The 24,483-nt window shown below is 57.5% G+C and overlaps 1 protein-coding gene across 1 annotated transcript in view; it reads right to left on the reverse strand.

Moving 5' to 3' along the window:
• NTN1 (netrin 1) overlaps positions 1-24,483 on the reverse strand; it is an 87,909-nt gene that overhangs the window by 61,685 nt on the left and 1,741 nt on the right. The gene's annotated exons all lie outside the window — the stretch shown is intronic.

The raw sequence follows: 24,483 nt of genomic DNA on the forward strand, positions 1-24,483 counted from the left end.
CAGAAGGTTCCAAGGGGGGCTGAGCTCTCCCTTTCCCTGCCTGCCCTGCCCATGGCTCCGGAATCGCTGGCATGGGAGCATCCAAGCTGGCGTTTGCCTGGCAGTGCTTTGTTCCCCTTCCCCCGGCTCAGGGTCTGGATCCCCCCAAAATCTGGGTACGCACACAAAGAGTAAAACCCACCCTGCTCCACAGTGTCCCCAGACTGCAAAATGGGGCTAAATATTATTTACTGTCTGCAAGCTCCGCATGAAAAATGCTAAAATGAGGATAAATATCTGTTTTCCTTCCCCCCTGCTCTGTTTGATGTAGGGAAGGTAACACTCCTGGGCCCTGGGGATCGCCTTTATTTTCTCTTTTCTGATATTTACTAAAGACTTAAAGACGGCCAGAGGCAGAAGCCTCTGGAGTGCCTGGGCTGAGATGAAAAGGTCCCGGATCCCCAGCGGGATAGGAAGGCTTCCAACAGGAGGCACAAGCTGCTCAGCTTTGTTTCCCAATTCAAACATGGGCCCGGGCACAAAAGGAGGGGAATAATATCGCTCTCCCAGGGGCGAGCCCACGCCTCGCTGCTGCCCACAACCATCATCATTCCCAACAAAAAAAAGGATGCCAGCAAGAAAAATGATTTGGGATTACGGGTTCCCGTGTCCCACCTGCTGGCTTGGGGTATTCTTGTGCTGAATGGACCTTCAGCTCTCCCAGAGCCCGGGCACCCTGCGGCACAGCCCAGCCCTTTCCGGGCCACCATTGACAAACTGTGGGATCAAAACGCCTCGGGAAAGATTCCTGGGGAGCCGATCATGTGCATAAAAGGGCAGCCTGTCAGCGACTCCACGGCAGCACAAACGCCGGGGCTGTGGGGCAGGGACAGCTCAGGTTTTCCTGCGAGGCAGAGCTTGGGGGAGCGGCAGCACAATGAATGTTAATGCCTGGGCTGAGCAGGGCTGGGCAGCTCAATGCCACCCCAGGAACTCCCTGTAATCTGCCATTATATCCCTCCTTTGACATGGCTTTCCTCTGCTCAACGGCCCTCTCCGGGCTTTCTCCCGACCAACAGGGCTGAGCCCCTTCCCGATCCCTCCCCAATCCCAAGGTGTGCGGACAATGCTCAATTTTCTCCTACCAGCACAAACACAAAGAGGGAGTCAGGCTCCCCTTACATGTCAATAGAGCATCTGAGCCCCCCCTTTTCCCCCACAGTCACTCCTTGAGGCCACAAAATCCCCTGTCATCCTCTGCCTCCGAGTGTGAGGAGCTCCATCGCTTGCCCACGGTGCTGGAGGAATTTACTTGGATCAAGATCCCACCAGCTTCATTCATCCCCTCCTGCACGAAGTCCCCCATGTCCCCACAGAGCCTCCTGCCCCACCAGCATCCCCCAGCCCTGTGTCCCTCTCCGAGTGCTGTAGGGGATGCGGCTCCAAGGCTCAGAGAAGAGCTCTCCCTGGACAGAGACTCCTCCTGCTCCATTCCCTGCACAGGTCGGGCTTTGCTGAGCGGGTTCAGGGGCTGTGAAGCCCTCCCAGCCACAGCCAGGCTCAAATCCAGCTGCAGGACAAGCAGCTGCTCCCAAGCCTTCACCACAGCCACCAGAGGAGCATCACCACCTGCACTGGCCAGGCTGGAGGAGCATCCTAACCCACCCTGGTCTGGCTGGAGGAGCATCACTGGCCTGCCTGGCTGGGCAGGAGGAGCCACCACCCTCCCTGGCTGGGCTGCAGAAGCATTCCTGCCCTCCTTGGGTGGTCCCAGAGCACCTTGGCAGGCTCTGAGTGAAGCTCCTGGGCAACCTCGCTGAGCCAGGTCTTTGGTGCTCACCAGGTACCACAGCAGTACTGAGAGCACAGCTGGGAGTGAAGCTGGAGGGAGTTGAGCTCTGATTGTGGCTTCCCTGGAAGATAAATCCACTCTGGTGAGGCTTTCAGCTGCCTTGGAAGCCTCCCGGGCCCCTGGACAGCTGTGCCCTTTGTGCAGCAGGAGCTGCCTGGACTGGCAGTCCCTTTATCCTCGGCGTGGAGGGAGCAGCTCAGGTATCCCAGCACTGGCGTTTCCCCTCAGAGCTCTGCCCTGCTCCCACTGGGATCAGTGGGAGGCTTCCCTTAACTCCAGAGAAGCAGCTGCCACCAGCTCTTCCATCGGCTTTATCCAACATGAAACGAGCCCTTCGAATCCCATAAATAAATAACGGCATTTTCATCCGATTGTGGATCCAATCTGAGGCTTTGGAACTCATTAAGGGCCACTGAGCTGTGCCCTCTGCTTGCCCAGGGTGTTGTGTGGGTACCCAGCACTGCATGGCGACCCACTGCACTGATCCCCCCCCGCTTACCTGGGGAGATGCCACCTCTCCTTTGGGGTGACCCCTACGGTGAGACCGCTCAGAGGGGAGCCCAGATTTGTCCCTTCCGAGAGCAGCCACCCTTTGCAGCGAGGTTCTGTCCCTGCCCAGGCACAAGGGGTGGGGCACCTATAGAGAGATTCCCCCTGAGGCGGCTCTGGAATGCTGGAGGAAGCAGAAGTCCCTGGGATGGGTCAGACACAGCTGGAGCTCCCTGGCCACACCGTGCTGGGGCACAGAGTGTCCCTGCTTTGGCTGTTGGGAGTTTTGGCTTTCAGCTTTCAGTGGAACCCCACATACCCCCTGCTTTGTACAGTACTCAGAATGCAGAACTGTTCTTATTTCAGAGCTATTTGCTCCTCCCGTAGCTGTCTCCGGGTGCGTTTGAGCTCCAGCCCTGTCTGTAGCACAAAGGTGCTGCTATTCCTGCAGAACCTCCCGAACCAGCTGCCGAAATCCAGGAGCAGAGGCTGTGCCACGCTGGCCTGACCCTGCTGAGCCTCATCCGTTTTGTCTGTGGAGGCTTTTGCACAGATCCGCAGACTGTGAGCACCAAAGGGGGCTCTGGGGCTGAATCAAAAGTCAGAGTCCACACCTCAACACCTACAGCAACCCCACGAGGTCTAATGGAGCAAAAGCATCAGAAAAACACCTCACCTGCCTCAGGTGAAGGGCTTGGGATGAATCCCGACACCACAGGCACTTCATTCGTGTTTGCCAAGGCTTTCCTGGTCATCCCTTCCCAGGGAAAGGGCAGGATCTGCCTGTCCTTTGAAGAGGGACATCAAAAGGCATTGCCAAAGAGGACAATCTGGGGACACCGCAGTCACAAAAACCATTGCATCATCCATCAATTACTCGTCAAAGCCCAGCTGAAACCCAGCTTTCAGTACCAGATGGTGATGAAGTGACAATCTCACCACATCTGGGAGAAAGGTCTGTCCCACGCTGATCTCAGGGCGAGCTGGGAGCCTCCAGGAATTTTGCTTAATCTTTTGTATGAGGTTCTGAGTTTACAAGACTTTCAGTCTGGGTGTCTGGCCAGAAAGGGAAACCCTGGCATGGCCTGGGCCCTCGTGTCCTGTGGTGCTGTGACAATCTCCACAGCATCTCCCCGGCCTGGCAACCCCGATGCCCAACAGGGTGTTGAATTTGGAATTTTCTCCGAGGTTTCAGCTCTCTGTCTGGCGCTGCTCCCTCCTGCAGGGCTGGGAATTGCTGTGAGTTTTACTTCGTTTTGAAAGAGGGGAGCTCTTGCCTCCTGCTTCCTTCTGCCCCCAGCTGCTCTGCTCATGGCTCACAGCCCACGAGTTCTGTGGGACCGTGGGACCAGACCCAGCATCTACTGGGGGCTGCTCCTGCCTGGTCCCTGCAATCCCAAATCCAGCCTGGAAAGGAGAGCCCTGAGCAGAGCAGGGAGAGGGGCAGGATGGCCTCTCACAGAACTCCCTGCTCCTGCTCTCCAGGGTCTCTCCTCTCACAGGGCGCCCGCACTGGAGGTTCTGCACTTCGTCTTGTCCATAAAGCTGATGCTAGGCAGGAGGCTTGGCTCAGCCTGAGCCTGACCCAGGGCCATAAATCTGCCCTGCTCCCCCTGCTCACGCCCCCACGGAGCTGCTGTCACTGCCCATTTGGAGCTGGAAAACCAACCATGACATCTCCCAGGTGCAGCTGGGTTTGTCTCCCTCCCTCCCTGCCTTGGTTTCTCTCTGCAGAGGCAGAGATTGAGCAGCCTCTCCTCCTGCATGGAAACGCTGAGGCCGTGGCTGGGCTGGGGCAGAGAGGCAGCTCTGACGCCCGAGAGACGAGGCAGCCACGCAGGCTGAGGAGCAGGGCTCGGGGTCTTGCCTGGCCCTGGAGGACTTTGGAGGAAAGGAGCTTCCCCCAGCCCAGCACCGAGGCACTGGGAGGCTGGGGAAGGGCTCCTGGTGTTCCCTGGCTGCAGGAGGAGCTTCATGGAGCGAAGCAATGGGTTCTGAGAGGAGGACGGTGGGGAGGAGGTGGACAAGGAGGAAAAGTGGTCTTGGGGAAGAAACAAAACTGAGCTCTGGTACTGCTGCCCTTCTTGCAGGCACCCAGTAACCCACTGGGCCCCTCCTAGGGGTGACAACGGGCTGGGGCCACAGCCCACTCGGAGTCCAGGGGCCCTTACAGCCTCCTGACCTTTACACATGGGGAGACAAATGCAGCACAGCTGAGAATCAAATTTCCAGACTCCAAATGGTCCCAAGCACTTCGAAGCCCCTATCCTGTACCGGTTAATCCATATAAACAGCTTGAAAATGTCCTGGATGGGTGATCCATAGAAGTGGAAGCCATTAAACCACTCTTACTACAGATATGCCACTAAAATGAGCTGCAAGGATCCCATCTGTGCTTCAGAACCCCCTAAATTACGGAGAAACCCCTAAACTACGGAGAAACCCCAGCTGCCACATGGCTGCTCCATTCTCAAGCACCTCCCAGGGAATCTGGTGCTGCTCAGATTAGAAGCAGGATCCAAAACCACCAGGTGCTTTCTTTGGACCAGTATGGCCAGTCCAAGGACCAGTTCCGGAGCCTGAGGCTGGGCTCCATCCCCATTATCGCTGACATTTTGGCTGGTGCCCATTCTAGGCTGCTCTGCCCTTCACTGGCAGCCACGAAGGGAGGGAGGATTTCCAGGAGGAAATGCAGAGTGCAAAGGGAAACACCTCTGCACTTCGCAGCCAGCATCTCCATGATCCCGCAGAGCCATCCCCCCAGCGCAGGCCAAGGCTGGCATCAGCCACTCAGGCCAGCGTCACCTGGAGATGGCAGCCCCTGACCGCCCCTCTGGGGGCTTTTAGAAGAGCAGAAGCAAAGAGCTCCCAGCTGCAGCCTGGGGACAGCAGGGTTGGGGTGAAGGCAGCAGCAGCAGAGTCACTGTCACTGGCCATGTGCACCCCGACCAACTCCCGGAGACAGAAACATTCCCAAGCCCTGCTCCTGTGGCAGCCCTGGGTGACTTTCACAGCTCGTTGTCTGCTCAGAGGCAGATTTCCCCTCTCAGTGCTCTGTGGAGGTGGGTCTGATTCTGCAGCTGGTGCTGGCAGCCTCCCCTGCAGATCCCACAGTGATAAGGGGTGACTGGAGCTCTTTATGACGGTGCTTAACGAGCTGATGACATTTTTACGAATGAAGACAGTCCCAAGGAGATCAGACTTGGTGATTCTTCAGAGATGCCAAGACCCTCCCCTGACTAACAAACCCCATTCACATTCCTCTGGGCAGATGAAATCTTTGCCTGTCCTCTCCCTCTGACCAGCCCCACTCAGATTTGGGAATAACCTGACTTTCCTTCTGCTGGGAATCTGATTTCTCTCACATAGAACGGGAGGCTCTCAAGTCCGAGGTGTCCGTGGCACTGAGGGCTGGAGCTGGGGAGGGAGAACAAGGCTGGGTGTTGGCTGACCTCCCCATAAGGTCAGGAGAGGGATGTGGGGTGAGGAGACCACAAAGGCTCTGCTCTGTAGGGCCTCCCGAGGACCCACCCCGACTCCTCCAGGGATGGGATGGCTTTGGAAGAGCCAGTTCAGTGTGCCGGGGTACAGGGAGACTTTGTGGGGGCTTTTCTAACATCCCCCAAGGGGCTGTTGAGGACACCTGGTGACCAGAGGCGAAGAGGCAAATTCCCACCCCAAACCCAGCCTGGGGTGGCAGAGACAAATGGTGTGAGCCCTGCACGGCTTGGCATGGGGGGAGGAGCAGCGCCCGGGGCCAGTCATAATTAAAAATAATAACACTGAGCACTCTCAAAGCACGCGGTAAACATGATTAACTAATTAGTCAGGTCTTTACTAATTAACCAGTCACATGACTGGTGTTGCTCAATATGTTTAATGATCCGGAGAGAGGTTGAATAGCTGGGGGCAGCGTCTGGAGGAGCAGGGCTGTGGAGGGGACGGACGGGGAGGCTCAGATGGGCTCACACGGGGCTGGGACAGGAGGTGACAGGCAGGGACACGGGATGGACCCTCCTCTCCTGCCAAAGGCAGCGCTGTCCTCTCCTCATTGCTGGCACAGCCCTCTCCACCTCCTGTGAGGACGGGGGACTCGCTGTGTGTCTCCCTGTGTGTCTCCAGGATCTGCCTGTGGTTAATGTTTGTCGCTGTTTAGGGACAGCAGAATGAGATGGAAACGTTCAGGTGCACCCGAAACCAGCCCAGTCTGAAATCAGGCTGAGCTAAAGGAGAATCCCCCCAAAGCCCCCAGGCACCAGGTTAATGCTCACCAGCACAGCAAGGATCAGTTTCCTCTCCTTCCTCCCAGTAAAGCAAGAGTTGGAGTGAAACCAGTGCAGGACTGGGGAAGAGAATCAGGATCAGGGAGCCTCTCTGGTTGCCACTGCCTTGCTCATTGCCTCGGTTTCCCCAGGACAGGGACAGGATGTCACACCAGATGTCACACTCAGACACTCCGACATCAGTTTGGTTTCTAGCCAGGGCTGCAGTTGGAAACTCCCCACAAGCTGAGGGAAAAGCATCACCCCAAAAGGCACATGGGGCTGGTTTGAACCCTACAGCTCATGACTGTCCTGCACCTCTCTCCCTCTGCGTGAGCCCCGTCCTCTTCCTCCGCACTGATCCCCACAGGCTGCTCTCAAACTGCGCCTGGTGGCACCAGGCTGTCCCTGCTGCTGTCACAGCTGTCACACTGAAGGAAGGCTGCTCCTGGCTGGCGGCTCCAGCACATCCCAGAGCTCTGCTGGGCACCTTCGTGCCCCTGCCCTGATCCTGCCACTGAAAGCCACTTTGGGGACGGGTTTTAAGCATTTCCTAGCTGTAATTTGGGCATTTACTGCTCGGAATCCAGGCTCCCATGTAATTAAACTTTGGATTTCACAGCAGCACAGATGCCTCTGGAACAGACCTGCAAGGCTGTGCCCATGGCTGTCATTAAAACCTCTCTTCACACAGATCCCTCCCCCAGCACCAGGAGTTTATTCCCTGCAGGAAGGATCTGCCAGGACAGAGGGAGCACCTGGAACCTCCCGGGTGCTGAGGGGGCTGAGTGATCCCTCTCCCTGCTTTTCCTGGGATAGCTGGGAGGTGCTGAGCTTCCCGTGGGACCTGCAGGGCTGCAGGATCTGCAGGCAGCACCCAGTGCTGAGGGGGTCACATAGCCAGGCAGCGCCCAGCGCAACTGCGGCCTCTCCCAGGGCTCTGCGGGGGAAACCAAGCCTTGGAGAAGGTCTGACCTCGGGCTTGTCCCATCAGACACCCCCAGGGAGGTGGGGAAGGGCCCCCAGTGCTTTGTGGGGAGGCAGAGGACTGGGGCAGGAGCTGGCAGCTGTGTGTGTGATGGCACTGGGGGCTCTGCTCGTGGTCACGGAGCATCCCCACCCTGCTGGGGTCATCACAGAGTGACTGAAAAGAGCATCCTCTCATTTCCTCCCAGCTGGCCCCTGGACACTGAGAATGAAGAGCCACCACTGGGCCAGCAGCTCCTGGCTGAGTCACCAGCTTGCAGTGGTGGGAGTGAAACCTTCCAACTGCAAACTCTCGGTTCTGCAGTTACCAGGAGAGAAAGAAAGAGAATTCTCCCATGCAGAACAGTGTCTCGAGGTCAACAGAGAAACCCCTGTGGCCTGAATACCCAGTCTGGGGAGCTGGGGAGCCTGGCAGGGAGGCTCAGGGTCTGGGTGTCTGCGTTGTCACACTTGTAGCCAGGTTACCATGGCTCATCCGCGGGGCATCCCCGCCCCGGGGCTGCTGGCTGCGGGCTTTCAATGGGCTCTGCTCCTCCAGCATTGAGCGGGACACGGGATTTGCAGGAGAAAAGCTCATCCTCAGCGGTGCTGTCATGTCATCACCCCGGGGTTCACAAAGGAGTGTGGGTGCAGCACAGGGAGGGGACGCCCCGCAGCCCCCGGGCACCCACCTCGCCCTGCTCAGCCCAGACACAGCTCAGGTGTCCCACAAAGGCCACCTCAACCATGGGGGCAAGTGGTGGGGACACAGCAATGGCCACATTGCCCTCAACTCCTGCGTTCTCTCAGTGTCACCCTGTGCCTGGTGCCTGGGGTGCTGGGACCTCAGTGCCTTCAGACTGGATCTGGAGCCACCCGAGCAGCCAAAGAGGGACATAAGGACTCTGGTTTTGGGGTTTTTTTCCTAAATGCTTGAGCTGACACCCAGAGCAGGGTATCCAAAGGCCATGGGTGCTGCTCAGTGCCCACAGGACACCCCGGCTTTCCCCCCTGTCCCTCCACGGATGGGGACCCTCAGCTCTCTTTCAGGGCTCCCCCCACCAAGCCCTGCTGCTGGGGGAGGAGAGCTGGATGCCTTGACCATGTCTGCCCACCCCTCCCTCCTCCCGGGGGATGAGAACTGGAATAAAAGGTCCATTTCTTTAGAAAGCCAGGCCTGACTATGGGAAGGGTCCCTGTATCCATGCAGCTCTCCCGGCCTCCCGCTCCCCTGTTTAGTAATCTCACTTCTGGGCCTGAATTCATTCAGACGCTGTGAAGGATTAGCTGACCTTTCTTTCAGAGCTTGGTAAGCTGGGGATGTTAAAGCTTCCCAAAAATTAAACTCTCAGGAGGCTGGGAGCCTGGAGAGTTGTTTAGAGGCTGCGGCTGCTTCCCCAGCATCCACCCTGGGACTGTCCCTTGGTGTCCCCCAAAAGTGCTCAGATCCACACACAGCCCCAGATCCCAAGTGCACGGTGCAGGTGGGGGGTAAAACCAGAGGGGTTTTGTCTCCTCTGAGAGGGTTTGGTCATTTTTTTCTGTTTGCCATCGTGGGTTTCAGCTCCTGCTTTCCCACTTTCTCTCTGCTGCCGTGAGAGGAAGCAGTGAGGGAAAATGTGAGCCCGTGAACTTGGGAGATGAGGTTTGGGAAGGGGGGAAGCTGTCTGGGAAGGGATGGTGCTGTCCCAGCTAACGAGGCAAGGACAAGCTGCTCTCACCACTGCCAGGGCGTGCTCACTCTGAAACCAGTGACAACCTGAGGCTTGAGGAGCATTTCTCTGCCTGGGATCTCAAACTGGGACTGAGTGTGAGGAGGTGATTTTAAGCTCCCGAGCACAGATGTGATGGACTGACCTGCAGAGTGCTTCCCATGGATGGGAATGTTCACACAACACGGCTGCACTCCCCTGACCAAATGAGTCTGATTTTCAGAGCTGGATGCACAGGAGATGCAGAAAAATTCCCCTTTTTTCTACAGAATCTCAGAGCAGAGGGATTTCACCTGGACATGAGCAGAACGGGCACCACTCACAGAGCCCATTTTGTCTCCCTGGTCCCAGGAAGCAGCCAGGGAGGTGAAATCACTGCTCCTCCAATTCGAGGAGCTGAAGAGAGCAGCTGGAGCTGGGGGAAGCTGGAGACTGCGTGGTCTGTGCCCCGCTGAGCTGCAAAACGCCGGGGCTGGCTTTGGGGAGCCCCCAGAGCAAAGGAGGGGCTGCAGGAGCTCTCCACCCCCGGCACTCAGGGCAGCCAAACTCCTGGAGGCAGCACCTTCCCCTTTGGTCCCAGGTTCTCCCGCTCGGGGCTGCGCTGTTGCCTCTGGCGGAACAGGAGCAAATCCATCAGCCCACACACGCCAGGGCCGGCCTTCCATCCAAACCCCGAGCAAATTGCACAGAGGGAGAGCAGGGCTCCATCCAAAGCCCACGGAAACCAGTGGTGAGACGAGAAATGACGACTCCTCCTCCTCCTCCTCCTCCCCCCCTCGCTTTCCCTCTGTCCCATTGGAACTGGAGCCGTTTGCACACAGAAAGGATCCCCGGCAGCAGCATCTGAGCGCGCGGCAGCCTGGCTCAAACAAACCCTCTGCGGTTCTCCTTCCCATCCACCTCAGGTTTTGTACAGAAGCTGCGAGGCGGGTGAGGGGCTGCCTTTGTTATCCATTTCAATTGCTCCTTTAAACGGGCAGCCGGCTCCTAACTGGGATAATTTTATAGGCCCCATAACCCAGCACGAGGAGTCTCTTTTACGACCCTGCACTCCCCCTGTCTGAGGCAGGAGCGAGGCAGTGGCCGGAGCCCGCGGGGCTCTCTGGCACGGAATCCATCGGTAATCCTGAAAAATAAAACTGTCTTATGAGATATAAATTAGATTCCTGCCCTGGGGGGACGAGCAGCTCTGCTCCCCCACGGGGCCACCGCTGTCGGCGAGCATCTGTTGCAATTACAGGTTCCTGCAGCCTGCTCGGCGGGAATGACCTCCCAAATATTCCAGCAGCAGCTGGAGCTTGCACAAACACTCCGTGTTCCCTTTACAGCCCAACAGCAAGGGCTTGCTCCGTGCTGAATGCTGCTTGGTGGCCCCATCTCCTCCCAGGACTCTGGGGGTGTCCAGGGTCCCCTTGCTGGGGGTGCAGATTGTCACCTGGAGGCTGAGCTCGTCTCTCCTCACAGATTTGTGCAGTGCAAAGAGGACCTTTGGCACGAGATCAGCACCATTAATTGCCCAGGAGAGGAAGCAGCCTTCAGTGCTGTGCAATTACACAGAAATTACCAGAAGAAATCAATTCCAAAAGGTGACCATATGGGCTGTAACGCTGAAGCCCAGGCTGGATTTTGCCTCTGGTTACTGCCACTCAGAACTGAGGGCAGAATCCAGGCCAGAAGTGTGTTTCTAGTTCGTGATTTATTGCACCAAAATGGAGCTGGTAATGAAAACCGTGTTCCACTTAATACTCAGGCGACTTCCAACAAAAATGCCAGCAGGAACTCTTTCTTCTGCTCCTTGCCTTAGAGCTGCCCGGCAGCAGAGGATCTGCGAGCTCAGCCCTCCTGCTGTGCCACAGGGAGAGGCCCCACGCGTCCCACATGTCCCCAGACCCAGCTGATGGCAGCAGGCTCGGCACCGGGCACCCACCAGCCACGGACCCTGCTCTGCCTCATCTCCCCCATCCTCCCACACCTTCCCCACCTGAGCAGGCTCAGCCTGAACTGCAGATGAAATCACCAAACAAAAACCATCTCTGTGACATTATTTCAGCACTGCTTTCCAAACTACCCCCACGAGCTGGTTCTGCTGCAGCACTGACCCACCCAACCCCAACCTGCGGGTGCTGAGTCCCCTCTGCAGCACCCAATGCTGATGAAGCCAGATGAAGTGAGGGCTTTGCTCCTTCCCAGCCCAACCGGCTGCTCCTTGGCTTTAAAAATGTCATTTTCCCCACATGCAGGAAACAGCAGGAGCCCTCCCCTCTCCTCCCGGAGAGCAGCAGGTGGAGAAAGCTCCGAGGGAGCTTCAGAAAGGACCCGCGGCCCCCTCCAACCCCTCCTTGCAAACACGGGGCGACCTGTGGGAAATGGCTGGGAGATGGCCGAGTGCCACGGCTGAGCCCCTGCGCTGCGGACGGGGGTTCATTTGCATGCCGAAGTGGTAGCCGGGCTCTTTCCAACACGGTGCAGGCATAGAAATGTATTTGAATGTTCAATATCGCCCAGCAGAGAGCTCCCCGTGGAGAAAATCCCCCCGGGGGGCTGCTGGAAGGAGCTCCCAAGTCAAAGATGCCCAAAGGAAACCTCGGGTCCCAAGGGCAGCAGAATTGCCGGGGAGCTGAAAGGCACCGGGCTGAGGCTCGAGGCGGATCCGCGGCGGGGCTTTCGCAGCCAAAGCCAGGCGTGCCAGCGACAACAGGAAACGCGCGGGCTGGGTGACAAGTGCTGCGGCCTCTCCTCAGCTCTCAGGGCTCAATGGCTCCCGGGTGACTCCGCAATCAAGGTCCCATTCAAGCCAGGAAGAGTCAGATCCCGGGGATGTGTGTCAGGCCAGCACTTTCCACTTCTCTTTCAGCCCGTGGACACCTATAAATTTTCCAGGGACAGTGGGACAGGACATGCCTCCGCTGCAGCCACTTCCAAAGGCTCCTTAAAAGCAGCCCAGGACACACAGAAATCCATTCTATGGAGCAATTACCAGGGATGAGTGGGAGTCCATGGAGCTTCTCCCTGCCAAGGACCCGAGCACAAAGTACACCGCCCCCAGCCAAGGCAAGCGAGTCAAATTATTGGCAATAAATAAATTTACTCCAAATGTCGACCCACTTTACATTCCTTTATTTAACACAGCTGCTCTAAAGAGGGGCTGGGATAAATGGAAAATAAAATCTGGGGGGCTTCATGGCTCCCTGGTTCTCGGGCAGAGCTGGCCGGGCTCTGGTTGCTATTATTAGTGTAACGATTGTTGTTGTTATTATTATTGTTATGATTATATGCATTTCATTCTCTTCTGGGTAATGAATAATTTATGACTCTGTCTCGATCCCCTTTCAATGGATTCACTATCCAGGGAGACTCGCTGAATAATTTGGATCATTCGTTTTCCAGTGCAGGGGCTGCCGACAAATTGTTCGCTTTTCATTGCTGGAGACATTCATTGGTCACCCAAATCAGGGATTTCTTTGGTCGCCCCCAGCACGTGAGGCGCTGTCTGGGGTTTTGTTGGGATTTTGTGTTGTTGTTGTTGATCGGGTGAAACTTTGTGAAGTGGAGACTAACAAACAGCTCATCTGGGGGGCTGGATTTGTGCAGAAGTCAGTTTGCCAAATTTCTGTGAACATTTGGTGATTTTGCAGAGGCTTGTGGAAAGTAAATTCTACAGAGGATATTAAATGTTATTTAAATGTTTTAAAGGTGACGCTGCTCTTGCTCTTTGATTTGATCTGAACTATTATGCAGCTGATTATTAAATTTTGCTCACTCAGCTCACACTAGAGAAATGCTGCAGTGTTAAACCTCCTTTGCCCAAAATCCGGAGGGAAAGGGAATTTTCAAGAGGGTTGCATTGGGGATCTTCTGCTCCTTACAATGAAATGAGCGCCTGTATCAACCTCGCTGTGTCCACCCTGCGATCCCTGATCCCGAATTCACGTCCACCCCACAGGATCAGCACCCTCCAGCCCTGGGCAGGCTCTGAGCTCCGCGGGGATCCATCCCCGAGCACGCACGTGGCATGGTGAGGATGAGCGTTGGCCCTTGCCTTGGGATGGGATGGAGAGGGCTGACACATCAGCGCTGGTACGCACGGTTTGGCTGGGATGTCCCCACTTGGACAAATCCCGGCGGATTTGCGGCCAGCTCCGTGAGAAATCATCAGGACATGCCGCGCTGAGCTGAGGAATGAACTGACAGCAGAGCTCTGCTGGTCCACAGACCCCCTCGATACATCTCTGCTAGGTTAGATGTTGAACTGCGCCCAAAGCCGCCTCTGGCTAAACCCAGGAACAGCTGGGAATTACCAGGGCTGAGCACCCCCGCCCCGGCTCGGACCTGCCCAGCTCAGCGCCGTGCGATTGCCACCCCGCAGTCACCGAGCTCCCAACTCCCGGCACCGCAAGAGCCGCAGAGGACAATCCCTGGTCCCCAGGGCCGGAGCCGCTCGTCCCGTCCCGTCTCTGACCTGCTCGTCCCGTCCCTGTCCCGCTCATCCTGTCCCTGTCCCGCTGGTCCCATCCCCGCCCCGCTGGTCCTGTCCCTGTCCCGCTGGTCCCATCCCTGTCCCGCTGGTCCTGTCCCTGTCCCGATGGTCCCACCCCTGTCCCGCTGGTCCTGTCCGTGTCCCGCTGGCCACATCCCTGTCCCGCTGGTCCCGTCCCCGCCCCTCTGGTCCCGTCCCCGTCCCGCTGGTCCCGTCCCTCCCGCACCGCCCGCTGCCTGCGCCGCCCGCCCAGCCCCGATTTACGAGCAGCGTGTGAAGGACAGGCACTGGGCCGCTGGGCTGAACAATGCGGGAATATTAGCCGAGTTACAAAAACAAACAAACCAAACCCTGCCGGGAGCCCGTTTCATTTATCTTCCTTTGTCCCGTTTTGCTTCAGCGTGAAAGTCGCCCTTTCAAGCGCAGCGGTTGCGTTCCAGCCCCGGCGGGCAGCTGATCCAAGGCGCTGCACCGCGAGCTTCCCAAAGGCGTGTTTGCACAGTTCAATTCATCCCTAAATATTCAGCCCAGTTTCCCTCCCTCCAACCCTCCCAGGACTTTTTGCCCAAGAGCCGAGGGTGTAAAGCCCGGGGCCGGGGACGGCGGTGCACAGAGCCTTTGTGTGCAAACACAAGCTGCTGTTTGTATTTGCCTTCCCACTGTCAGAGCCCGATTGTGCGCGGGGCAGCGCTGGCCACCGGGCTGCTCTCAATATCCGCCCGGCCACCGCCGCTGCCAGAGGGACGCTCCCTCCCTCCCCGGCCGCTTTGAAGCGCAGCGATTTAATTTCATGAGGCTTTCAGTAATCACGTTCCGATCTCCAACATTAACCAGAACTGACTCCCTCTTGCAAAAGGGGGAGGATGAGCCAGTAAACAGCCCCGGCTCGGGACGGGCGGCACTGACAGAGGAGGGCGAAACGCGGGGCTGGTTCTGCGCCTCTTATCAGATGGGGCTGGAAAACAACAGGCTCTGGGCAGCACCGGGAGGGAGCGGCTTTGCCCGTCCCGAGGATGCTCCTCAGGCTGCTCTCGTGCACCACAAACGCTGATTTTTAAACCCAGACATTTTCATCCTGTCTGCAGCTTTTCCCATCGTTTACCTTCCTTCTTCCCTGTTCCACTTACAGTGTCCCGGTGCCTCTGCCACGTTCCCCAGGGCTCGCTTTGCTGCTGGAACAGGCTCCTTCTGCATCGCTACCTGCCGGGGTAGCCGCTGGGCCAGGAAGAGCCAGGGGCACCTTTAGAGGAAGGGCTTGCATGAAGAGGAGTCTGCAGCTAGGGAGATTTAGGTCTCACCTGCCTGCACTGTGCCTCCCTCCCCTCTCCTCCCCTCCCTGCACGCAGGGCTCAATTCTCCCCAGAGCATCTCCTGACCAGGCAGAGATGACACTCTAGACCCTGAAGGAAAGTCCTTTTGGGGCTGTGAGAGCTAAGCAAGTGCTGGGGCAGTCCCCAGTGAGTGTAAAAATTCCCTTTTCCAATCAGATGTGCTTTTCTTTCTCTCCTCATCCACTCTGGTCTGACTGCCTGAGCCTGCACACTAAATACCCACAGAGCTGTCATTAAGGGACAATAATTATTCCCGCAGAATAATTAATGATAATTCGAATCAAAATTGTCGCACTTGGTCAAAACAAAGCACAGATCCCAGTGATCCACTCAATGCAGCCTGGCAGGGATCTGGGTGATGGATGGCTCTGAAATACCACAGGGAAGATGACGTGGACACTTCATCCATCTTTCCATCCCGGGCTCTGAACTTGGAGCACGCAGGCTGTGTAAGGATGGGATCAGGGAGGGAACAGCTGGGCTGCTCCTCGCAGGCTGGGAGCTCACAGACCCAGCACGGAAATGGCACCGAGCCCGGAGCGGGGCCTGCTGAGCCAGCAGCATTCCTCCCGTGCTCCTCCTCCAATTCCCACCTGGGACAGGGGGGAGGACATCTCACCTCCCTCCCTCGTGCCCTGAGAAAGAGGGGAGTGCTCTTCCCACTCCATGAGGCACCATCAACAAATCTGTGCCTACTTCTCACTGGCAGAGAGGGTTTCCCACCCCAGTGTATCAAAAAGGATAAATGTGCTTTAAAACAACCCCACAGAGCCGGGCTGCTCCCAGCCGATGCCATTGCACTGCCTGGTCCTGCCCCTCATGGCATTTTTGCCCTTTCCCAGGGGAAATTAGGGGTGCTGGGTGCAGGCCCTGGGCTCTCCATCCTCTCCCCAAACAGGAGATGCAGCAGCTTCGATCCTCAAGCGGAGATTCCCAAGGCTGCTCCCCCCTACCTGTACTGGAATTTCCACTCGCCTGCCCACACAATCTCTTTTCACTGCTCATTTTTGGCAGAAGATGGCCGAGGTCTCCTGGGCTCATCCATTACCAGCCCCTCCATCCCCAAGGGGAGCAGGAATTGGGCTGAGGGCTGTGATTCCCAGTGCAGTGTTTCAGGGCATCCTGTCTCAGCCCAAGAGGGGATCCCTTTCCATGAGAAACCTCAACCTGGGTGACAACAGGCATCGGGCAAAGCCAGAGGCTCCTTCCAGCTCTTCTGTGAAATAATTAAAAAAACCCTGTACTTCCAGGAGAGAGTGCAATAAAGGTTTGCTCCTTCCCTGCTCTCCAACCCTCTGTCCAGGTGGGGGGTGCAGACAAAATTTTCAACCCTCCTGTCACTAATGAGATTTTTTTGAAAAGGTTGCAAAGGAAAATTTCTGCCCACAGAAATTTCTGCCCAGGAAAGTTTTTTCCATGGTCCCACAGCTGTGTGCGGGACACGAATCCAGGCTCTTTCCCTGCCTGTTCCTTCCTCTGCCCTCTGTAACCCCGGCGATGCAGAAGGTGCCTGCTGTGGGCAGCAGTTCTGTGCCCAGTTTGTGCTGTCAGTGCCCCCCGTGCCAGCTGAGACCTCAGGATGCCCAGCACCATCCCTGCTTGTCTTGGGGTGATTTTATGATAATGCTGCATTCCCCTATTGTCTGTTTATTCCCCAGAAATGGGTCCCGCAGCTTTAAGCTGGGTCCGAGGGAAGAGTGGGGGGGAGCCGGGAAAATTCCTCAGCCCGGTTTGCGTTCAAGGGCTCACACACTCTCCCCTGTGCTGCTCGGCTCAGGCAAGAATTGTTCCCAGGACTGCACACCAAAATCCTCCGGTAATTTCTTCTTGTTCTTCTGGAACTGTTCGGCCCCGTGGATCGGCACGGAGGCTGCGGGGACGCCGCATCCCGGCCTCGGAGCTCGGGAGGGGCCGAGCCAGCTACAGAGGGAACTCTAAAATCCACCAGCTTTCTCTGCAGCGAGGAGATTTATTATCTAACATTACTCATTTTTCTTCTGAGCCTGCTTGTTAAATAAGTAATTTTTTTCGCTTTCATCCAAGAAATTCCTGTCGTATCGGTGGGGGAGGGAGTGCTGAACCCTATCTTCTGTGGAGGAGATGTCCCTTCCAGGGCGTTTCCCCCTAAACTTGTCTCAAATCGAGACACCGCTGAGCCCCGGAACGGAACAATCTCTGCCCACATCACTCCATCAGTTTTTAAGCTCCAGTCTCCAGTAAAACCAGTGCTGTACAAAATGCTTCCAGAAATCCAGCTCCCAGCAGAGCGGAGTGGCTGCTCCATTCCCGTGCTCTCCCGGGTCAGAACCCGTTTCTTTAGTATCTCCCAAAAGAAGACAGGACTTTTCCCTCCCCGCCGTTAATTCCCCGTTTTCTGCTGAGCCTAAAGCGAGCTCCCATTCCGGGTGGGGTTGAGCCCCTCCGTGCCACTGCTCCCTCTGCCTCTGCCTGGGGTGGATCGGGAGCAGCCGAGTCCCCGTTCCGCTCCCTCCGAGAGCCTCCGCGGCTGCCCTGGCTGAGAGCAGGAAAAGCCTCCCTGTCTCCTTATCAGTCCCCAGGGCATCCTAATCCCCTATAAACGAAAGCTATTATGCAGATATCTTTTTAAAAGCCCGCCTGTCACTCCAGCCAGCCCCATCCCCGCTCTCCGGACTCCGGAGCGCGGTCAGCGGGGATGAGCCTCTGCCGCGGGCAGAGCCGGGATTGGCCCGGGTGAGGATCCGGCCTGTCCCTGTCGCTGTGCCGTGCTTTGATCCCTGCTCAGACACGGAGCGGGTCCCCGTCCCGCCGGGCGGCAGAGCCAGGCTGAGCCCCAGGCCGTGCCAGCCCCGGCCGTGCCCGCTCCGTGCGGGAAGCAGCGGGGATCTGGCAGGGATGCTCGTGACGGGAGCTCGGCTTATGCAAAGCAAACTTTTCCTGCTGATCGCAGCGGCAGAGGCCAAACGGCAGCCGCTGCTCCAGAGACACCCTGGGGACGGAGCAGATGTGGCTCTGCCACCGCCGAGCCCTGTCCCGGCTCTGAGCTCTCTGCAGGGGCTGGTCCTGGCAGCAAATCCTCTCCCGTCCCTCCTGAAACACGGGGGCATCTGTTAGGCGCAGTCAGGAACGTGGTGCAAATAAACCATCCTGGTGAGGCTGAGTCAGTGAACACCCGTGCGCTGGGGACTCAGCCCTGCCATGGGGTCGGTGTGTCCTGTGCCCCAGGCAGCTGTGCCAGCGCTCTCCAGGAAAAGCTGGATGTCGGATTTGATGGGTCCTGGGGCTGCTTTGGGGTTTTTTCTGCTGTTTGACAGCAAAAAGGGGCAAAATGATCTACAACCTCTCAATGCCAGGCAGGTCACCAGACTGCTCCAGTCATCCTGACCCGCAATCTCCTTTGCCCTGGATGTCCCCCAGGACAAAACTGGTGGAGGAAAAAACTCAACACAGCGCCCTGAAATCCTCCAGAAAGTCCTCAATAAAATTCTGCTTGCACAGCCCAACCACAGAACGGTTACAGACAGGATGGGAGCTGGGAAGGCTTTTGAGGCAGAGGTGATTAATTAGGGTAAAGAAAAGGAATCACCCAAATTTAATAAGAGACACCAGGAACTCCCCGGAATGAAATCCTGCAGTCCCATAATAATCACAAGAGCCTCCGAAACCACTGTACCAAAAAGCTGGGTGTCACAAAAGGGAGGCAGGAGAGATCAAGAGCCAAAAAGGCATCAATCCTCCATGGTCACAAAAATCCATCTCATCCCTGAGGATGAAGGGGGGATACATTAAGAATACAGGGACAAATTTGTGTGCCCCAGCTGCTCCCACTTCACAGGCCAGGTAGGAACCCCAGGATCCTGGCAGTGCTTTTACAGGCAGTGGGGATTCCAGAGCCCTCGGGTGCTTTTTGATCCATCCCTGGGGAGGCAGCACGTCCCCCCCAGCAGGCACAGGGAGTTTGAGAGGCAAGGACAGAGGAGGCTGAATAAGGATGACATGATTTGGCCCAGAAAGAGGAGGGCAGAGATTAGCCGTGGACAAGCTCAAGGGAAGGCAAGTGTCCAACCCGGAGTGCCAAGCCTGGTTTTGTTTCAGCCTTAACTGCGCTTTTTTGTTTGTTTGTTTGTTGGTGTAAAAACCTTTCTGTTGGAAATCAGTTTAACTTTAAGCTTCCTGAGAATAAAAGCCTGTGAGAAAGCTCTGCCCATGCGAGGCTCCCTTGGGAGGCTACAATGGGAGCCTCAGCAGCTCGTGGGCCCAAATTTCTATGGCTACAGCACCCATCTGCTCAGCAATACAGCTACCCCTGCTCATGCACGTCCCCATGCAGCACGATCCGCTGGGAGCTGCACCAGGAGGGGCTGGAAAGGACCTGTGGCTCCATGGATGGCACATGGAGCCACGAGAAGTCCAGCCCTCGCAGGGTCTGGTCCAGTTGCTGGTGAAGCTGCCCCCGTTGCAGTTTCCCTGGGTACAAGGATGCTGCAATAAAGCTTCATGCCTTTCTCAACCCAAGTCCAAAGGATTTTACACAGCCCTCCTTTGCTTCCTATAAAAGGGGAAATTGAGGCCAAAGATTAGCTTGGATATCAGAAATTTTGAGCATTCTTGTTATCATCGGGAGGTAACGGGCAGTACCACCACAGAGCAGCTCCAAAACCCACCTGAGAGCCTTGCCTGGATCCAGCCAGAGGCAGAGTCGTGCTGTGCTGCCAGATCCAGGCAGCAACGCCAGCCTCAGGTGGGCAACGGATGTTACACTGTGGGCATCCTGCTCTGGCCCCCTGGGGATCCTCTATGGGACCCTGGGGATCCTGCAGAGCAGCCTGGGGATCCTGCTCAGAGCCTCTCTGCTCAGGCTGGGGATGTGGCTGTTTTTCCAGGCAAGGAGGGAGGGATGCTTGGCTTCCATCCTTCCCCATCCCTCTGGAACAGAAGTGGCCATAAGCAGGGTGAACATGGGGACCTTCAGAGTCCTCATCTCCTCACAGAGGGATTTGCAAAGCCACTCAGTTCCTCTGTCTGACTCCTGTCCCACCACGGAACCGAAGGGGCCCAGGGTGCTTTGGTGACCAGGTCCCTGCCAGCTCTGCCAGTCCCACCCACACTCCACTCCCCACTGCTGCAGCCAGAGCCTCTGTCCCTCTGTCTCCCTCAGGATAAACCATCTGCAAAGCCCTGAACCAGCACGGGAGAGGAGAAGACAGAAAGAACATCTCCCACCAGCCCAGTCCTTCCTGGTCGGATGCATCTCAGCCACTGTGAGCCATTGTCAGCCCCTGGTGGCCCAGGCCTCGTCCTGGCTCCCTGCTCTGCCCGGCTCCGGGGGTGCCTGGACCCTGCAGACAGGCACCGGCTCACAAGCAATTCCTGCCAATTCCCAGCCAAGCAATTCCTGCAGGCACTCTCCAGTGGGACAGAGCCCAAGTCACCACCAGCTTGACTCCTTCTCCCATTTGGAGGCCAAGGGGAATGGGAAGGAATCATCTCATGGGGCTCCCCAACATCCCACTGTGCTGACCTCGGGAAAACGGTTACAGACAGGATGGGAACTGGGGAGGCTTTTGAGGTGGACGTGATTAACGCAGGGTGAAGAAAGGGGATCACCTGAATTTAATGAGGGACACCAGGAACTCCCTGGCATGAAATCCCTCACATCCCTCTGTGGGAGAGGAGCTGGCTGTGTGGGAAGATTTGATTTCCCTGGCTGTGATAAGGGTGGAGGGGGCCCGGTTGCTATTTCAGCAAGCGCTGCCCTGCAAATGCCTCCCTGGACCACCACGGAGGTGATAAAGCCCCAGGTTTTTCTGGAAGGAAGTTTTTCATTGGGAGTGTTTGGCAGGCGCTTCTCTCAGAGTTCCTGGTCAACTCCTTGTCTGAGGTGAAGTTTCCTTTCCACTGAACAAGAAACTTGCTCAGAAATTGCTCTGACATGAGACACATCCCAGCCTGGGAACCCTTCGGCAGCGGAGCAGAGCCTGTCCAACACCAGGCTCCCCGTGCTGCCTGTGCCAAATCCCCAATCTGGGAACACAATGTGTTTCCTTTCTCTCCCTGCACTGGCTCCCGGGTTTGTTAAACGCTCTCGAGGCATCACAGAGGGCCAAAATCCGAGCGGCGCCCAGCACCTGCAGCCACCGCTGACGTCAGGCACACGTGCAGGTACCGGGAGCATCTCCTGGGTCCGTGGGGGGAAAGGCTGTGGAGATCCAGAGCCGGCACTGGGAATGGAGTCTGGAGCTCTCCAAGTGCCTGTCAGTGGGATGCAACCTGGGCTTGTCCAGTAGTGCTTTATCCAGGGCAAAGGCAAAGGTGTTCTATGCAAGCTAAAGGGATGGTGCTGGTCCGGGTTCATTCCCAGCACTCTAAATAACACCGTCCTGGCTCCTGAGAAATTGTGGAATGCTGCCCATTGCATTTTAGTGACGTTGTTAAATCTGGTTGAAGACCCTGCCTGCATTTTCCCGTGTCCGCACAAGCTCACCAGCAGCTGAGCTCTGACAGCGTTTCAGTTCAGACCTTTTCCAGCTGCAATCTCCTCTCCCAGGGGAGCTGGAAGCTGCATCAGGACGAACTGGGCTGGAGAAGGGGGCTTGGGCTGGACCAGCGCTGAGCAAAGAGCCAGCCCAGCGGCGCTGGGGAGAGGCAGGATGGAGAACAGACCTCTGAGCTCTGCTCCAAGCTGAGTCCTCCCTGGAGCCCTCCAGCTCCCAGGCTCCCGGCCAAAGCTGGACCGCAAGGCCAAGCTCTACGTGGATGAGTTATTTGCCAGGTAAAGCTGATGGGAACCTGAAGCTGTGAAAAGCTCTGCAGGAGCAGATCCCTGGAGATCATCTCCTTGGGACAAGCCCTGTCCTCTCCATGTGCGGTGCTGGGATCTCACAAGGAGCAATAAAGAAAAATTCGATCTGGCTGGCAAAAACCGTTCCCGTGGGAAATTTTGACTTTCTGTCAGAAACTCCAGAGTATTTATTTTTCAGCCCCAAATAAGCATGAATAGGAACAAAGATTCAGTTTTGGCAGGGGGAATGGGCTTACCAAAGCAAACACCCAAATTTTTAAGCAAAGCAGACACATTCTATAATTTTTCCCCTTGGATGAAAAGAAAAAGAAAACCCCCAACGATTTCCCAGAAAGGAGAAAAGTAAATTCAGTGAAAAAAAAAGCAACCAGTTCTCCCACCGCTACTTGATGCAAATTCAGCTGATTTGGCTAATTCACCTTTTCCTCAGCACGGCGGCTCAGGACTCTCTGGCCGCTCTGATTCCCCCTGCAGTGCTGGAAGGAGCCTCCAGCGTGCGGCGGCCGCATCGGCAGCGACTCCCCGCCCGTCCCCGGCCCCGGCCCGGCGCAGGCGGCTCCGCAGCCCCCGCTGACCCGGGGCCTGACTTTCTCTCGGGATTTGGGAGGGAAACCAGGGTGGGCCGACGGTCATGAGCGAGTGGGTGGGAGTTGAATGGGGTTATTGTGATCTTTATCTGGGGGGATTATTCCAGGCGGTGTGGGCTTGGCAGGGTTTTTGGCCGTGGCTGGTTCTACAGACTGATAGGTGCGGCCGCAGGGAAGGCGCAGCATGATCGGGCTGCGGAAAATTGTTTTACGGTAGCTTCATCCTTGCAAAACATTCACTTCCCAGCAAAGCCGGTGGAAAAGGAAAAAACAGAGCGATTTTCGTTTGCAGAAGTCTGACGCGGCTAGAACTGCACATGGTCTGAAATGCAAAGCCTGGCATAAAAGTGACATATTTTACTGGAAACTGGGAACTTGCTTCCCTTTTATTGGAAATAAATTGGAAGGGAGAAGGATGGTAGGAGCACGGCGCCAGCACAGCAACTGAATAGAAGTGTTTTCAGGAGCATTTGGGGACCCTGCAGAGAAGACCCGGGGGTCCGAGAGCACCTCGAGACCGCACCAAAATTTATGGCATCGTTTACAGCGGTAACGCTTCAGGCAGGGAGCGGGGCTGAGGCCGGGAAAGCCGGATCCCTCCTGCCCCCCCGGCCTCGCTGCTGGGCAAGAGACAGCGCTGGGAAATACGCGAGACGCGGAGCCCCGTTCCCGAGCGCTGCCGGGCAGCGGAACCCGCGGGACGGCGGAAAAGCAACCCCGAAGTGACCCCGGCAGCCGAGTGGCACCCGCCGCTCTCCCTCGGGACCTCCCCGCCGCTCCCCCCCGGCCCGACGAGATCCGCAGCCCGGGGGAGCGGGGGCTCCGCAGCTCTGCCGAGCATCGCCCCGTGGCTACCGGGACTCCGCGCCACCGCGTGTGCCCTGGAGCCGCCACCGCGTGTGCCCCGGTGCCACCGGCCCCCTCTCCGCGCCAGATAACCAGGCTTGGCCGTGCCTCCCTGGTGAAGACGCCGGAGAAGAAATTGTGCTCTCTTCAAGGGACACATCTGATTGTGATTTGGGGGAAAAAAAATAAAAAGAAAAAGGAGGGAAAGAAAAAAAAAAAAAGGCGGCCAACCCCGGCCGCTCGGCGAGGGTTTTTTCCTATCGTCGGAGCTGCAAATATTTTGGAAGACGGGGCCGTGTTTTCCGTGTAAACAAGGCGGCGGCGGTGGCGGCGGCGGTGGCGGCGGCGGCGGCGGCGGCGGGTGGAGGGGCCGGGGGCTCCCGGCGCGGGGAGCCGAGCCCAGTCCGGGGCATCCCAGCCCCGGGGCCGGGTCCCCACGGGCACACGGCTGAGCACCGGCCCCCTAAACCGCGAGGAGAGGAGCGGCAGAGCGCGGGGATCCCGCCGGGAAGCGGGGGTGGAAGATCGGAGGGAACATTCGGCGGGATGTGTGGGGACTCACGGGGAAGAACTCCCCAGACCCTTAACCCTTATCCACACCGGTCAGAGGCGAGGGACACTCCGTCTGCGCCGGGGGACAGCCAGGACGGCGCGTTTCTCTCTCGAGGTGGAACGAACCGGCTGCTGCCCTGTTCTCGTTTGGCCCTGGGGCTCGTTCAAGTCCCCGCCGCCGCCTCTGCCCGCACCCCCTGAGGATGCACGGACGGGAGCCGCAGGCTTTGCCGGGCTTCCCTCCCCTGCTCCCGGCCGCTTTCCCCCTCCGGAAAGGGCCGGAGCCCGTCCCCGTCCCGCCGGGGCGCGGAGCCTCTCGAGCTTTGCGGGGTCTCTGAGCCGGGGAAGGGAGCGGGGCTGCCGGCGAGCTCCGGGCTCCCCGGACCGGAGACGGGCCGTGCGCGGCGGGGCCCCCGGCCGGGACCTGCCCGGGACGGAGACACTGCCAGACCAGCCAGGGCCCCTCCGCGCTCCTCCGGACACGAACGGCGTTTTCCCGGAATCGCGAGTGTCCCTTATCCCTTCTCCTCAGCTCCTCGTTTTTTCCTGCCTCGCGTTTCCGAGCTTCCCCTTGCTCTGCCCGTCGGAGTCCCCCGGTAACCCCATCCTGCTCCGCCGGGTGCCTCGGTCCCCTGTGTTGCCCCGGTGC

Source organism: Corvus hawaiiensis, chromosome 19 (assembly GCF_020740725.1).
Source record: "Corvus hawaiiensis isolate bCorHaw1 chromosome 19, bCorHaw1.pri.cur, whole genome shotgun sequence".
NCBI lineage: Eukaryota > Metazoa > Chordata > Aves > Passeriformes > Corvidae > Corvus > Corvus hawaiiensis.